This window comes from Hippocampus zosterae, chromosome 10 (genome assembly GCF_025434085.1).
Source record: "Hippocampus zosterae strain Florida chromosome 10, ASM2543408v3, whole genome shotgun sequence".
NCBI classification, from domain to species: Eukaryota; Metazoa; Chordata; class Actinopteri; order Syngnathiformes; family Syngnathidae; genus Hippocampus; species Hippocampus zosterae.
In genome coordinates this window covers 21,817,482-21,832,578 of record NC_067460.1, presented here as the reverse complement: position 1 = coordinate 21,832,578, position 15,097 = coordinate 21,817,482, and the positions used below count along the sequence as shown (strand labels likewise).

Sequence of the window (15,097 nt, the reverse complement as noted above, 5' to 3'; positions counted from 1 at the left end):
AAAAAACGTAAAAACTAACCTTTATCATCTATTTTCAGGCAGTTTTATTGTATCCCATTAAATTGTGCAGGTGGAGCGAATGTGCTGGCACCGAAAAGCAAACAGCCGCTTGTCCCACCCAATCCCCGACGCGCACATCTGTGCAGTTGTGCAAAGCCACTGAAGGATGAGCGAAGGCTTTTTCTATGACACAACTGTCGACTGCGCCGCATTAACATCCACTCTGTTCTTCTACAATTAGCGTGTGCGACATGCTCTCTTAAAACAAACTTCCATCGGAGGACGCTCAGGACGTCGCGCTCTCATCATAACACCAGTGACAGACATGCCGAGGAAGTAGTTAGAGGGGGGGGGGGGGGGGGTCGGGGGAGGGCGGGGTTTCAACACATTTTAAACAGGGCTGTCTTTATGTGTTTTGTCACCAGCCTTCTTTTCCATCATCTTATTTCACTCACTCCCTCTCTACCCCCCCCCCCCGCCCTGAGCGGCAAGCCACCCTATTCTGAGCTTTTAATGGTACATGCCATTAGAAAGCTCATCTCTAGAAGGGAGGGGTGGTCTCAGTCTCAGCTCAGAGGCTACTTTCGCCCCCACCACCGCCATTCCACCCCCCCCTCCCCACCTCTTAGCATAAGCACATTCACATATGCCTTCGCACGCGTCGAGTCGCCTCATCCGTCTCGATAGAGCCGCCGACTTCAGAGTGCACCAGCTAGCCAGCCAGCCAACCAGCCGGCAGGAGAGAAACGGAGCGGGGGGGGTCGGGTGACAAAAGCAGAAGGGAGGGAGCAATAGAAAGAAGGGGTACGAATCCACTGAATAAAACACAACGCAGGAGAAAGGAAAACATCCTGCGAGTCAAAAAAGGGGGGAGGGGGGGGCGAACAAAAAAAACAAAAAACGATCTCCATCACGTGGATGAAGGACTACAAGAAAAGGATGCTTTGAATGCCGGAGGAAGAGGGGAGAGCGGGACGCAAAACACAGCGGGGGCACAACCAGGAATGAATGGGAGTCCTGCTTGCTTGCCGCACGCACTCGGTGACAAGAGCCGCCGCACGCTGAAGTCGCTGAAAAGGTAAAGGGGGGGGGGGGGGAAAAAAAAAGCTCGATGTATCTGCCCGTTTGCTCCGTCTGAACCGGTCCCACTTGAAAGGATGCAAAAGAGTTTTGACGGACGTGAGGCGATTTCCACGCTGATCATCAGGCGACGAGGAGGAGATTGCCATCTTTGTCCCTTGGTTGTGGTTGTAGCACGACATGGGGGGTGGGGGGGCGAGCACGAGCGAGAAGGAGGCTGTGTTGCATGCATGCCTGCTGCAGGGAGGGCTTTGGGAAGCACTTCCGAGGAGAAGATGAAAAAGATTGGGGTGATAATCCTTTGGGATGAGCATGCTGGCGATTTGCTCTTAACTGAGCAGCTGAGGCGATGCACATAAGGTCTTTTAAAAAAAAAAAAATTATTATGGATTGTGAGAGCTAAAATGAGTCATTCGCAGTCTGATGTATAAACAAGACAGAAGTTGGATTTTACGAGAAGGCTGCGCACCTCGGCGGGGAGTTTTCTCAAGCTCAAAAACCTGACAGACCCACTTTCACTCATGACCCGAGGGAATCGTGCGCTCTTCTTTTCCTCTCTTAACAACTTGTCCGTAGAGGCAAACAAAAAGAGGTGCAGGGAAAGGGGGGGAGCTTGAGTGGGGCTGTACGCTTCCTTTTCTGCTACCTGCCAAAGGAAGATCCTTGACTCTGAGACGGGATGTACTTTTAGACCTTCAACAGAGCTTTGTCAGCCCTTTTTTCTGTCAGGTTAGTCTTACAGCCAGGAAAAAAAAAGTACAGCGGGATCGTAAGAGTCAAATACAAATCTATTGTGGCTCTCCCAATGACCTTTTCAGATTGGGAAACCGTTTTGGAAATCGAAATGAGCCTTTCCATGGTGAAAATGTCAACTTTTTTGGGGGGTTTTTGTTTAACCCTTGAGAAACCCCACGGAGTCTAATTTGGCCCCCTATAATTTCTGCTACTCAAATGCCACCCTTAAATCCCATTCATTCATCTTCCGAACCGCTTGATCCTCACTAGGGTCGCGGGGGGTGCTGGAGCCTATCCCAGCTGCCTCCGGGCAGTAGGCGGGGGACACCCTGAATCGGTTGCCAGCCAATCACAGGGCACACAGAGACGAACAACCATTCACGCTCACACTCACACCTAGGGACAATTTAGAGTGTTCAATCAGCCTGCCACGCATGCCCCTGGAATGTGGGAGGAAACCGGAGCACCCGGAGAAAACCCACACAGACCCGGAGAAAACCCACAAACTCCACACAGGGAGGCCGGAGCTGGAATCGAACCCGGTACCTCTGCACTGTGAAGCCGACGTGCCAACCACTGGACCACCGGGCCGCCCCCCTAAAATCCCAAAGGGTCAAATTTGGCCCTCATCCTAAATGAGGATGAAACCCATAAATATTTGAAAAAACATATTTTTTATTTTGGTGTTCGCTCATTTCATGTAAAATTCATCATTTTCCAAAGAAGAAACGGGTTCTTCGGTTCTCCAAGGTTAAATAAAATACCAATTTGCTATTAGGGCTTGGCTTCACTAGGGACGGCAATGAGCTGGAGCGTATCCTACAGTGGCCATGTTTGGCCAACATTCCGAACTGTTCATCAGACAATCCAAGTCATGGAAAAAAAAACAAAAAACGTTGGTTTTCAAAGAACATCCATATTTAGATTTCGGATATTTGCATCCTCTCCACATGCTCCGGTGCTCTTCCATAATCCAAAAACATGCATGTTGGATTCATTGAAGACTCCGATTTCTACCCGTAGGTCCGGATAAGAGCCGCAATGGCCGGTCGTCTGCGGTTGCGCAGTCGGCTGGCTCCGCTCACCCGCGATTGGAATGAGCTCAAGCGGCCTTGAAAATGGCTGCGTGGGTGGACAGATTCTTATCTGTGTAAATTTAAGATTATCAAGGAGGTCCTTCGGGGATTAAAAGACTCCAAATGTAGTTTACGGTTCTGCTGCATTTCTGACTTGGGGGCTTCTCTATTATTGTACTGTAATTTATCCAAATATTTATTTACCTGCACCACTATGTGTAATTTAGCAGTGGGTTCAGACATTTCGTGAGGTCGGAAAAAGCTCGCGTGGTGTGAATATGGTGCCAAAGGTCTGAAGTCCAATTTTAAATCCTTAGTCATGTGTCGGCGCACATCAGTCCAACTGCCTGGAAGTTCTGAACCGGTCCGGTGGCAGGCGGCTGACACCCAGCATGATATGCGCCACACTGGGTAAAATATCCTCCCCCAAGTTATTTATTTTTTTCAATATATGTGCCACAGACACCAGTACTCACTTGGCTACTGATGAATGCAACTCCGCGTATTCACTCATTGGTATGATGTTCAATTAATCTCATTTTAGAAATAATTATACATGTCCGCGTGCGATGCTGGGAGTAATTTCAATCCGACGCTGCCACTCACACGCCGGGCGGTGGAATGAACCCCGACTGTGTTCTTTCCTCATTCGATCCATCCGATGAAATAACACAGCTATGAAAAATGACATCCTCAATGAATCCAACTGCCACTGTTTTAATCTGCTTATCATTCCCCCCCCCCGAGACGGCAAACGCATAAAAATATCTCGGCCTCTATAGCTTCCATGCAGTGCAAGGAGTGTGTGTGCTGTGTATATCCTGAATGTGCGCGCGTGTAGCCCCCCCCCCCCCCCCCCCCCGCAGCTGTTTGCAACGCTGGTGTCGGCATACTCCCGTGGCAGCGCACTCTTTGACTGTGCATATATTTAGTTTCTGCTCGGTGTGCCAATGTCAGCGAATAGCATCCGCATCTCACTTATGGAAGCGGACACCTTGTGGTGTCATCCGCGTTTGTCGCTTTCGGCCCACAAGCATTTATAACAACATTTATAAAGCTGTCGTTATTGTTCATACAAGAGATTGGGATTGAAACATCCCCCCCCCCCACCCCCGACCCCCAATTTGAATCACGTGTCCATTGCTCTGTTCTTTACGTTATGTGATGTTTTTCTTATATTTTTTTAACCCTCATATTATGTTGAAAAAAAATCACATTGATTATGTTGTGGGTCATTTTGACCCGCACTGTAAAAATCCACACAAAATAGTCCAAAAACAGGTTACACCAGTAACAACTTTGTTTAAGATGATGTAAACATTCAGATAAGAGACATACAAAAGATTTTTAATCCCAAAAGTATATTTAAGAACTGTTTAGTTAACGTTTTTCAATGTCACACTTCTTTTTTTCATTTAAATATGAGAGACGGAGATAAGGTCTTGAATATTTGATTCGGCATTCTTGGCATGATTTAAATTACCGCTGAAGAAATGCAACAGGGAACAGTGAATGACTCTTTTTATTTATTTTTTTTCTGTTCATCTTGATTTTAAAATGTCATGGCTATCTATTGCGCAAGTATGTTTGTAAAACATAATGACATTCGCTGCATCAATTGGGGCAGTGTGGGTACACACACACACACACACACACACACAAAAAGGCACACACACAGAGCTCATCTCTGATAGCTGTGCAGCATTTCACACGTCATTGCACATTGTAATAACACGTATGAAGCCAGACAAGAAGGTGGGATTGGGCTATGCGCAAATATTTGGGAAGCTAGGGACAAGACTGTGGAAGTTTGAAGTCAGCATGTCGGTGCCTGTAATTTAATCTCACCAGTACGGGCAGTCGTAGGGGAAAAACGGCAATAGTGGGTGCTGTGGAAGCTCACGATGCAAGTGGTGCGCGCTCAAAAGCTCGAAATATAAAATACATCCTCCTCTGCAAACGTGGTGTTGGTAGCTTTTGTTTCACCGGTAAGAACAATTGCTTGTAACAATGTAGACCTTGTTTTCTAAAATCACCCACGACTTCAGTTACATGCACACGTGTGTGTGTGGGTGTGTGTGTGCTTTTGTTTGACCGTTGGGGAATTTCACTCCATTGGACAATATCCTCTCTGTACAAAACAGTTGTGGCTACAGGAAAGACGCTATAAAATTGGATGCAAATCGTGGGATATTTTGCTCTACTAATGTTTAACCCACTCATCGTGCAGCACCATCAAAGAGAAGAGTTAAATAATTTACCAAACGACAAAAGACAGGGTGGCCCTGTGAACCATGGGATAGGCTCCGGCACCCCCCCCCCCCCCTCCGCCCCTTGACTCTTGTGAGGATAATGGATGGATGGACAATTGCAGAGAGACCTCAAATGTTGATTGTTGGTAAAAAAAGGACACGATTATACTCCGTGTCCCAAGTAACTGCCGACAATCTAATATTACGACTAAGAGTTGGTTCCTGTTTATATTTACAGTAATTTGTTCCGATGACATATTCTGTATTTTTCTACGGTGTCTTTGCGATCTTATCTTTAGCTGTGTGCTTAATGCGCAGCATGTTTGCACTGAGGATCGAGAGGAAAGAAATTTAATCCGTGCTGCATGTTATAAAAGCATATTTGACAATAAAGATGACCTTGATCTTTCGTAGTATTGCGATAAAAGCTGCCAGTGAGAAAATTTCCCGTTTAACCATCGCATAAAGATTTCGGAATTCACAATTGCTATAAAAGCTGTAAAATAGTCATCCAAAGTATGCGATAAATCTTTAAACTCAATTACAATCCCACTTCAGTATAAAGCACTGAAGAGTGAGTGACATGAGACCAGACTCGCTAAGAACGCTCAATGACGACGACCAAGAGACCAAATCCAGAGACTTCAAGCGAAAACGCGCAACGTCACCAAGACCCCAAGTAAATCAATAATCTTCATCAAATGGCGTAGCGGTACACTCGCCTGACTTGTGTGTGGGGAAACATGGCATCGGTCCCCACTCAGTGACGGTGTGAATGTGGGTGGGAATGGTTGTACGGTTGTATGTGCCCTGCGACTGACCGGCGACCAGTTCAGGGTGTAGTCCGCCTTTCAGTCAGCCGGGATAGGCTATCAGGATCAGCGGTGTTGAAAATGGATGGATGCATGGTGATCAAGTTCCTCAATGTGAGCGACTTTGTCCATTGTGAAGATCAACCAGCAAGTCTACAAAGAGATCGCACGGCGTTTGCAACGTCGCAGAAGCCTTGCAGGAGTGTGTCCAAGTGTGGAAGAGAGATTTGTAATCTTTCCTTTGTGAGATGAGGAGCAGTCCTGGAACTTTTCTGACACACTTTGGCTGTCAACCGTAAATCTTGTCAAACATGATGAGTTCATTTTCAAAGGTGGTCACACTTGGATGAATAAACCAAACGTAATGACACTCAGCTCCATTCTTGACAGCGTTATATGAGTCATTCATTCATTCATTCATCTTCCTAACCGCTTGATCCTCACTAGGGTCGCGGGGGGTGCTGGAGCCTATCCCAGCAGTCTCCGGGCAGTAGGCGGGGGACACCCTGAATCGGTTGCCAGCCAATCGCAGGGCACACAGAGACGATATATGAGTCAGTTAAAAAAAAAAGGCAAGTTGCAGTACAGCCAAATGGTTACAAAAAGTATTGTACATTTATTAGTCCCACATTATTAGCCAAAAATTCTGTGTCGGCTCGTGAGACGATCAATACCCGGTGTCAATGGTCAATGCGAGAGCTCACAATACGATATTGCGATTGCAATATTCCATCTCACTTCTCCGGTATTATTAGAAAAACGTGTCCATGTGCTTGGCAAAGCCTGGTTACCTTCCCTCCGACAGTCCCCCCCCCCCTCTCGGGACTGCGGTTGTTTGGCCGAGGCGCGTCACGGCCCCTTGACCAGCGAGTGAATAATAAGATGCAGGATTTTCTGGCGGCAGATGAATTCATCGGCATTTGTTTCGGCAAGCTGACAACGGCCGCCGTCAAGAGGACATGACGGGAAGGGTGAAGAGTCTGAGATGAGGAAGAGGAGTCGCACTCTCCAACATCACAATCACAAGAGTGAGGTGACACGAGTCAGATGGAAGTTCGATTCGCTTCCTCGCTCTCCTGTTTCCAGCAAGCTGATAAATAATGCAAGACGCAATCTGAATACATTTTCACCTCTGCCGAGTGTGAAAAGCATGAGGCTACAAGTTGGGCTTTGATTGGTCGATAGTTAGTTGCTACTTGGTTAACGAGTTTGCTCGTTAATAGGGTGACGTAAAAACGGCATGAGCGATTCATGAGAAATTTGGATGAATGACCGTTGGTAGCAACCGATACATTTTGCCGCAGATTTTGCCGGCTTAGCCGACGTCCCCACACGGTTGATAGTCACGGTTGTCCAAGGCTGGAGGTTGATATTTTTCTTTAGAACTCTCTATTGGGGTTGGCGATGTGATTCAATTTCAAACAAAACACGCTTCCCTTTTGACACGCGTATAAATATTAATAGTCCAGTGGTTAGCACGTCGGCTTCACAGTGCAGAGGTACCGGGTTCGATTCCAGCTCCGGCCTCCCTGTGTGGGTTTTCTCCGGGTGCTCCGGTTTCCTCCCACATTCCAAAAACATGCATGGCAGGCTTATTGGACGCTCTAAATTGTCCCTAGGTGCGATTGTGAGCGTGGATGGTTGTTCGTCTCTGTGTGCCCTGCGATTGGCTGGCAACCGATTCAGGGTTTCCCCCGCCTACTGCCCGAAGACGGCTGGGATAGGCTCCAGCACCCCCCGCGACCCTAGTGAGGATTACGCGGTTCAGAAAATGGATGGATGGATGGATAATTATTAAGTTAACAGCATTTGCTATAAACAAAACACTCAGAGAATGGATATATCTAAATCGATTCACCTACAACGCTGAAGTGGATCTTTTGACTCAATCATTATTTCTGGTCGTTGTTTGGTTTCATTTTTGACTCAAAAAGCAATCATAAATTAGAGAGGAAATCAACTAATTTTATATTTAAGAAAAAAAAAAACAATGTGTTATATTGAAGATGAATGAATGAATGAATGATCTGACATTTGCCACTGAAGCCTGTGTAGCTGTTTACAAATTCAGTCGCTAATTCCAAGTAATTCGTATGAGCCCCCTCTCCCTTTGTTCTTTATGTTTTTTTTTTTTTTTGCATAATCTCATTATGTGTATTTGTACTTGGCCACGTAGCCTCAGGCAAGTGCTGCTGCCTGGCAAATAGGAGGTAGTATTAGAGACAGCTGGCGGTGCAGTGTCACTTGTGTTTGCATTCATCAGGCCCGCTAAAGATTAGGAGACAGTGGTTGTTGGATGCCCACTGGAGGCGCCGTCACATGGCGTATTCATATAAAGGCGCCCGCCCCCCCACCAACGCCCCCACAAAGACACATCGTCTACTACTACTTCAGGCAAAAAAAAAAAAAAAAAACAATGAGCAAAGTTCCTCTCGCTCGCTCTCTCTCTCACACACAAATACAGAACACTCCCCCCCCCAACACCCACCCACCCGCCCCCCCTCCTCATCACCTCTCCCCGGATTGATCCAATTACATCCAATAGAAGGCAGAAGAGCTTAGCCTGCAGTCAGAGTGGTCTGGCGGAGGTGTGTAGCATGCAGCGCACACCGTACAGTAGCCACCATAAATTTTTATCTAACCGCGGGCACCCGAGGTCACCGGTGGCAGAGAGATAATCATTTGACATAATGACAGAGGTCAACTCTTGTCAACAGTCTGCCCTTATCTTTGGGATGCGACCCAATAAACACAGAGGACTCTTTAAACAGCCCGTGGTCCATCCCTCACGCTCTTCTGGCACACGATATTGGATAAGAAATATTAGCATTTATAGATTTGTGCTTTATTTCCTAGAGTAATAATTAGCCTTTTCCATTCCGGGTTTTTACGTAAAAAAAAAAAATCTCACAGTGTAACTTCCCTATGCAAGAAAGTACTTTTGTAATAATTCATTCATTCATTCATCCATCGATCTTCCGTACCGCTTGATCCTCACTAGGGTCGCGGGGGGTGCTGGAGCCCATCCCAGCCGGGCAGTAGGCGGGGGACACCCTGAATCGGTTGCCAGCCAATCGCAGGGCACACATAGACGAACAACCAACCACGCTCACACTCACACCTAGGGACAATTTAGAGTGTTCAATCAGCCTGCCACGCATGTTTTTGGAATGCGGGAGGAAACCGGAGCACCCGGAGAAAACCCACCCAGGCCCGGGGAGAACATGCAAACTCCACACAGGGAGGCCGGAGCTGGAATCGAACCCGGTACCTCTGCACTGTGAAGCCGACGTGCTAACCACTGGACTACCGGGCCGCCACTTTTGTAATAATGCTACCTTGAAATGAGTGCAACAAACTTTTACCTTTATTACTACTATTACTTCACCGTATGAACAAAAATGCCACAAAAATAACTAAAATCACACCTTGAGTATTCATATTGTGCAAAAATGGACAAAAAAATCAAAAAAATCCATCTTAAAATAATGACTTCAAATCACGATGAATGGTGCGCCGGATTGGAATCATCAGATTGCGGCAATTGTTACCAAGGAAAAAGCCGATTTATCCTCGGCGACTTTCAAGAATTCTAATGAAGGTTTTGGTACCACCTCCTGTTCATTCAATGGCTCGTTTAACTTTTGTTGACAGACATGTCGTTAAATTGATTGCAATCGCCACAGTGGCTGCCGAGTCAAGCATCTAACTCGAGGAAAAAGATTCCAAATGGTTAATGATTATATAATAATTACGTGGGTTTTTTTTTTTTATATCGTTGTTTATATGACTTGTATTGTTTTCTGGGTGAACTTTGTGAGTGAATCCAGCTGGCACACACAGCTTGATTGTTTTTCGTCGTCTGCGTGATAATAAAAAAAAAAAAAAGTGACCTTCCAGGGACGGCTTCAGTAATGACTTGGAGATTAGATGAACACAAGGGCAGGCATCACGGAGCAACAAAAACAGTGTTGCTTTTCCTACACAAGCAAGCTCTCATAATTATTTTTGTAGGAGGGTTTTGGCTTTTTTGGGGGGGGGGGATCCCCCAGTTTCGATGAAAACTTAGGCCGCATTCACGAATGCTGAAGCTAAATTCTTCAGTCATTGAGTGTCTTGTCGTGGAATTTATTTTTAATATTTCACGCCAAAAGGTAATTTTTTTTGGTGGGACTCCACCACATGAGTGTGTTATGCACCCAGCGGCCTCAGGAATCTCAATGCGGAAGCATATTCTGATTTCACCGTCTGAGCCTGACTGATCCTGTCGCCTGCAAAATAAATAATAAATGTGTTTGGGCCGCCGCGTCGCATGCGCTTTGTTACAGCTGACGCTGTTGTAAAAGCGCTGTATAAATCAGCATGTATTGTATTGTATTGTATTGTATTGTATTGTATTGTATTTAACCGTGCGCAGAGGCGCTCGACTAACTCTAAATCTCTCGCATTGTTTCGGCTTTTGCACGATGATGTCAACGATGCGGATTCGTCGGCAAGAGCCCGACGCAAAATAAGGGTCAACCTTGTTTGCCGAGACTTCAGTTCTCAACCCATCTCGCTCAATTCAGAAATATTTCTTTTCAAAAAGCAAGAGGCTTATTGATTTAGATTTTGTCACACAAGCCGGCTAATGGTTACTTTTTCCTTGTTGAATCAGTCACAAAGTCCACGTGATGTTTTTCAAAACTTGGCAGAGCCCTTCGCAATTGATTTCCGATCATGTCCAACTATTATCTAAAAACAACACTAGTTGTTTTCTTTGGGTTTCTAGCATAAAATACATTGGACGCGGACCGTAGGCAGCCCTTCTCAGAATTATATAGAGTTCTCATGTAGCATAATCTTAATTTATATATTTTTTAATATAATTTTTTTGGATAATATTCATAATTTTTTAAAACTGATTCACAATTGCTAATCTCTGCCGTGAAAACACTATTAGAACCACGAGGGGGTTTTCATTCAGGAACGGTGAATGAACTGGACTCATTTGTTGCCGTGGCGCAATCATTTCAGCTACACATTGTCAAATACAATTGGCTATGAAAGATTTATCTGATGCTGCTCTAAGAGTAAAATGAATCAAGGTCGTTTCAGCGTGCAGAATTATTTGACTGAATGAGCCGGACGTGCATTCAATTCAATATAACGTAAAGCGGCCAGCGTACTTCTCTTTTATTTTCTGCAATACGAGTCAACAACTGTCACGACAAGCCATACTTTGGCAGGTTTTTAATTTGATGAGCGTGATGTATTGTAAGCAGCAATCTGAGGGTCTGTTTACGCTATATTTTTTGGGGGAAAAAACAAATCACACTCGTTTAAAATCTGGCAACCGCTCTTTGCCTCAATCACAGTGATAGGCTGTGACTACTAAACAGGTATGAAAGAGAAGGTAGAATTTAAGCCGGAAAAAAAAAATATGAGGTCTACGTCGCTGAACTGCCAGACAGGATCAGTGTCACTATGATTGTTTTCGATATTTGCTTGCATGGCGTTTCATGCGTCCTTGGCGCCGGTTACCTCACACGCTCAAGTGTCGCATCTGTGAGTCACACAAATATGTGCGTGTTACCTCTTCCTTCGGCGAACAAGCCCTGCAAATACGTCATTAAAATGCGGACAGAAACCTGCCTCGTCTGGGGTTTTTTTTTCCCACACTGGATTTTCTGTTCACGGGGAACATATTTGTTCAGTGGGTGAGACTTGACATGTATAACTTGACAGAACAACAAGAAAATACATTCGTAAGAATATCATCTGCACGTTTTGGCCTCCTGGTGGCAGTGTGGTGCCGTGCATGAATGGAGTGCATCCTTCCAACGAAAACAGAAGAAAGTTCCCTTTTTTGGGTGATCGGGTCAAATTCGTGTCCTTGAATATTGCTATGTAACGTGTGCATCGGCGTTTGTGTGTAAATAACTGTTATTCGGAGGAATGTCACTCCCGAAGTCAATGCTAACTCCCTGTTAGCGTTTGAATGGCATATTACATCCGCTTTAGCATTAGCGCTAGTGACGTTTTAAAAGCCTGAGCGATTCTTGGAAAGCGCCTGATTGCAGGAAGTGCTTATTTTCAAAAGGAAAAAAAATATATAAATATTTGAAGTAAATAAAGACCAAAAGCGATAGTTCCAGTCCGTGCAATGCACCGTGGGTATTTTTCGCATTGGTGATCATCATTCGTGACGCATCTGTGTGATGTGCTGCTGCGTGTGGAATGTGGAGCGATCAAAGTGGGCTCTGTGAATTTGCCAAGCGCGATATTTGCTGCTCGGCCTTAGGCACGTGTGTGTGTGCGCGTGTGTGTGTGTGTCTCTTTTGTGTGTCTGCTTTTAACATCTGTGATCTGTGGTCCTGATGTGACTTGCTGGAGTGGTTGTTTAGTAGCAAATAAGCCTGTTCATGATTAAATACAATATATTGTTCATGCCGCTATATAGGGTGGGGGGAGTGGAGCTTTGGGAAGACAGTTGGAAAAGCCACTTACAAACATCGAACATCTGATTATTTACACTTGCTTGAGCTGGAGTTCATTGATTTAGAAGTTGTTTGTCACTTCGAAGTGCGCCTGGCTGCATACACGAGTACACACGCGTTTTGCGATTCGTCACGCCAAACGTCTCATGGATGTTGCGACGGGAGCGTTTGAACCAACGCCGGGAGGCTCGGTTCATTGACATTCAACGGAGCGTGCAGCCTCGACGCTGATAACGTAGACTACCGCAATGCTCCGATGGCAAGTTGCGCGCACGAAACAAATGCCCCTATGTCATTGATTACACACTACAAGCTAATGAGATAAGCCGAGGCGGAATCGATTCAATAGGAGAGGAATCATGCCGCAGGCGCAGATGTAGACGTGTGTTTGCGCGGACACGCTTCCGTACAGAAAGATAGACACCGAGCTCCACTTTTTTGGCCGAGAATATCCGCGTGTCGTCACTTCTCGTAAAATGAACTGCTTAATCATTACTATGTCAGCCACATCCTCAATCAAGTCAAGCTTCGTTGAAGGAAGTCTTCTGGAATCATGCGCTCAAATAAGTGATCTTGACGTTTTGCATTGATGACACTGGGCAATCATGGCCATTGTAGTCCTTGGATCCTTGACTAACGTGTAATTGGTTGTATTGTCCCCCAAAATAGATCTTTTTTTTACTATTACTGGATTATGATTGATGCCACATGGAAATTAAATCAATCCGAGGTGGACAAACATCAGTGATTGTGTTCAAGTTGGAGTTTTTTTTAATTTTTTGACAAGACCAATCGTGAGAGCTTTTGTCATTTTATCGTGATCTGATGGACCACAACGATAGATGGTGGCTTTTTAAAATTCATTCATTCATTCATTCATCTTCCGTACCGCTTGATCCTCACTAGGGTCGCGGGGGGTGCTGGAGCCCATCCCAGCCATCTCCGGGCAGTAGGCGGGGGACACCCTGAATCGGTTGCCAGCCAATCGCAGGGCACACAGAATCGAACAACCATCCGCACTCACACTCACACCTAGGGACAATTTAGAGTGTTCAATCAGCCTGCCACGCATGTTTTTGGAATGTGGGAGGAAATCGGAACACCCGGAGAAAACCCACGCAGGCCCGGGGAGAACATGCAAACTCCACACAGGGAGGCCGGAGCTGGAATCGAACCCAGTACCTCTGCGCTGTGAAGCCGAAAAATGTATTTAATTTTTTTTTATTTTTATGAACATGCAGTCAATGGCAAAATGGTGAAAAGGTTTCTTACGCCATGTCAAAAGGGAATGTTGGCGGTCGGTAATGGGATAAAAATCAATAAGGGTCTAACCGTGCCGCAGTGCAAATGAAAAGCGTGCATGCCACGATAACGGATATGGATTAGTGGGTGTGTGGCTTATGATGAATTGTCACGTACGACTTCCATTTTTATGCAGCATGCTGCAAACGCTGGTTAAACTGTGAGAGAAGTCCGGGGAAGGGGCTGTGTGGGGGTGTAATGAATAAACAAAGACACGAAACAAGCGCGACATATCAGTGACACTTCTGTTGTGTTAGTCGCTCTGAAGTTGACCTTCGTCTGCTCCTCTGTGGAAGAGTGACGTGCACTGTGAGGCGGACGCGCTAACCCGCCGACCACCGAGCCGCCCTGCAAATTCCGTCCTGATTCCAGTCATGCAGACATTTTTTTTATTTTTTTTTTTGCAGCCCCATAAGATGCTTCATATTCCGATTCCATCTGCCCCATGCGTCACTACCCCCCCTGAAGGCGTTGTGCTTTGATTTGGGACACAGCTGTACCAGAGCTTCCCCTGTACCAGCGCACCATTTGTTAACATGCAGGTGGTTTCTCACCTTGTCAGAGGCAAACCCGCTAGCAAACAGTCAAAGAGGTCAAACTATTGCTGTTAATTGAAGTGGAGGCGGGGAAAAAAAGGCGTTGTGGTGGGTTGGGGGTGTGGTGAGTAAAGGGGGGAGGGCATGTAGAAGAGAGAGCGATAGGATCCAGAAGCTCCGGTGATAGCAAAGCGTATCTGGAGATGAACCTATGCCTGTCGGTGAATTCAATGTCACAGAGTTGAGATGGCGACGGTTGATTACTCCGCCTACTTTGGGGCGATAGAAGACAGAGATAAATGCTACCTCGTGCCGTAGGATGTGATATATATACACCTAGAAGGATGAAATACCAAATAAAGCATGTGGGGTTTACAATTCAGGAAGTAGTAACAAGTTGAGGGGAAAAAAAATTGTATACATTTGCAAAAGCTATTTAATGGATGGATGCAATGTGTTACATAACTCATTATGCAATAATCCAATTAATTCTCAAGGCGCCGAATCCATCGCAACTTGAGAATTCTTGTTAAAAAGTATCAAGTCATACAACACATTTATTACAATGTTACAAACCCACTTTACCAGGTCATTTTCAGAACTGTGGCCTTGAGAATAGCAGCTTAAAAAAAAATCAACAAAAATGCATCATCTCATGGTTTTGTGTTCAAAAGAGAAAACGATGGAAATGAATTAAAAGGAGCACTGGTAATTTGTTCTTCTAAGGATATAGATCAATTCTAAGGATATAGATCAGATCCGCCTGAAGATGTCGGGTAGAGATGTGACATGAATGGACTCGAAAAGTTTCGCTATTGATTTTGC

The 15,097-nt window shown here is 45.5% G+C and overlaps 1 protein-coding gene across 3 annotated transcripts in view; it reads left to right on the top strand.

Annotated features, from left to right (window-relative positions):
• The first annotated feature begins 558 nt into the window (after positions 1–558).
• b3gat1a (beta-1,3-glucuronyltransferase 1 (glucuronosyltransferase P) a) overlaps positions 559–15,097 on the top strand; it is a 52,586-nt gene continuing 38,047 nt past the window's right edge. For 2 of the 3 annotated variants that reach the window (XM_052078580.1, XM_052078578.1), the window contains exon 1: positions 559–1,078. The gene's annotated coding sequence lies outside the window, so the exon portion shown is untranslated. The remainder of the gene's footprint in view (positions 1,079–15,097) is intronic. The other variant, XM_052078582.1, reaches the window with a different exon arrangement.